The sequence below is a fragment of the Chrysochloris asiatica genome, unplaced genomic scaffold, assembly GCF_000296735.1.
Source record: "Chrysochloris asiatica unplaced genomic scaffold, ChrAsi1.0 scaffold00024, whole genome shotgun sequence".
Lineage (NCBI taxonomy): Eukaryota > Metazoa > Chordata > Mammalia > Afrosoricida > Chrysochloridae > Chrysochloris > Chrysochloris asiatica.
Window position 1 is genome coordinate 2,891,519 of NW_006408542.1, and position 2,561 is coordinate 2,894,079.

Here is a 2,561-nt window from a genome sequence, read left to right on the forward strand (position 1 = left end):
TTATATTTGTTACAGAGTTCCAACACCAACTCATGAGTCCTCTTGACCCGGTATTCCATGTTGTTGTTGACCGAGCTCCTCACTACATATCTACCTGATCCGCCATCTTCAAGGACAGCCTGGTAGTGTAGTCCTGGGTTTAATAAAAAAATAGGAAAACAAAATAAACAAAGATAAAGATAGATCTTTAAAAATATTAGGTTATATGGTGGTGGTTATGTGCCATGGAGTTGGTTCCGACTCATGTTGTTTTTGTTAGGTGCCATGGAGTCAGTACTGACTCATAGTGACCCCATGCACAACAGAATGAATCACTGCCCGGTCATGGGTTAACTTCACACTTGCCACGCTTGAGCCCATTGATGCTTCTACTTTTCCAATCCATCTTGCTGGGGGTCTTCCTCTTTTTCTCTGACCCCTCACCTTACCAAACATGATCTCTTTCTCCAGTGACTGGTCTTGCCTGACAATATGTCTGAAGTATGAGAGACAAAGTCTGGTCATCCTGGCTTCAAAGGAACACTCTGGCTGCACTTCTTCCAACACAGATCTATTGGTTCTTTTGGCAGCCCATGGTACTCCGACTCTTAGTGACCCTGTATAGGGTTTTCAAGGCTATAAATCTTTATGGAAGCAGATTTCATTGGTAGTCCGAACTGCTGACTGTGAGATTAGGAACCTGACTCATAACCACTATGCTACCGGAGCTCCCTATCAGGTTATATACGTAAAAGAAAATTTATCAGTGATAACAATAAATAGAAAACCAAAACTAAGCCCGTTTAATCAATTCCAACAACTCCATGTTTATGGAGTATGACTGAGCCCCGTGGGGTTTCCACGACTGTAATGTTTAGAGAAGCAGATTTCCAGGACTTTCTTTTGTTAAGCCAGTGGGTGGGTTTGAACTACAACGTTTTAGGTTCCTAGTCAAGCCAAATCCTTTGTGCCACATAGGAACCTTCCACAATATATAGATATAGATTAGATTTACCCAAAAAAGCAAAGATTATTAAACTAGATTTTAAAAAAATTTTAGTTGAATGTTATTTACAGGATATACAAAGAAACCCACTGTCATAAAGGCAATTCCTAGTGGCCCCATAAGACAAAATAGAACTATCTCCACAGAGTTTCCAAGACTGCAAATCTTTACAAAAGTGGACTGCTTCATCTTTCTTCTGTGGAATAGCTAGTGAGTTCACACTGCCAACCTATCAGGTAGCAGCTCAACTTTTAACCTATAAAGAAAGGCTGGAAGTTAAAAGCTGGTATGGTAGATTTCATCATTGGCCTGGATTCTTTACTCCTCACTTCTCCCTAGTCTTTTCTCTCTATGGTTATATTGTTGTTGTTGTTGTTAATGTTATTAAGTGCTGTCGAGTCAGTTCTGACCCATAACGTCTTCAGCTGAAGCTCCAATCCTTGTGAAGCCTCAGCAGGCTAGACTTCCCTACTTTCCACACACCTGTAGCCACATCGTTGAGACTCCACTACCATGTTTGAGGTGTGCTTGGTCCAATGCTCCAATCCTGAAGAAAGCATTAGAGGCACTGAAGGACCTCATCAATGAGGCCTGCTGGGACATCACCTTGGGTGGCACGGACCTACAGAGTATGGACTCATCCCACATCTCCCTTGTGCAGCTCACTCTGTGCTCCGAGTGCTAAGACACCTACCGCTGAGACTGCAATGTAGCAATGGGCATGAACCTCACCAGCATGTCCAAAATATTGAAATGTGCTGGCAATGAAGACATCATTACACTAAGGACTGAAGATAATGTGAACACCTTGGCACTAGTATTTGAAGCACCAAACTAAGAAAAAGTTTCAGACTATGAAATGAAATTAATGGATTTAGATGTTGAACAACTTGGATTTCCAGAACAAGAGTACAGCTGTGTAGTAAAGATGCCTTCTGGTGAATTTGCACGTATATGCCGAGATCTCAGTCATATTGGAAATGCTGTTGTCATTTGCAAAAGATGGAGTGAAATTTTCTGCAAGTTGAGAACTTGGAAATGGAAACATTAAATTGTCACAAACAAGTAATGTTGATAAAGAGGAGGAGGCAGTTACTATAGAGATGAATGAACCAGTTAATTGAACTTTTGCACTTACATACCTGAACTTCATTACAAAAGCCACATCATTGTCTCCTATAGTTACACTCAGTATGTTGGTTGCTGATGCACCCCTTGTTGTAGAGTATAAAATTGCAGATATGGGATACTTAAAGTATTGTTTGGCTCCCAAGATTGAGGATGAAGAAGCACCTTAGACACACTTAAAATCCAAGAAAATTAAGAAAGCTCTTTGAGAGCTCCTTGAGATACAACCAAATACTTAAGTCTTTCCATCACGGAATTTATACCTCTGAATACATATGTACATATTTTCTGCATATAACCTATTTTTTTCTCTACTCTATAAAATTTGTCTAAAGAATAAAAGTCCAAAGTCAAATCTGCTCTTGTTAACCTAGAAGTATTTCTATCTTATCTAGAAGTACTCTTAGGCGTTTTGTAATAAAAGGGTCTTAACTAAATACAGTTTTTA

At 39.8% G+C, this 2,561-nt stretch overlaps 1 pseudogene; it reads left to right on the top strand.

Moving 5' to 3' along the window:
- Positions 1–1,498: 1,498 nt before the first annotated feature.
- On the top strand, positions 1,499–2,283 carry LOC102841289 (annotated as a pseudogene).
- Positions 2,284–2,561: the final 278 nt, after the last annotated feature.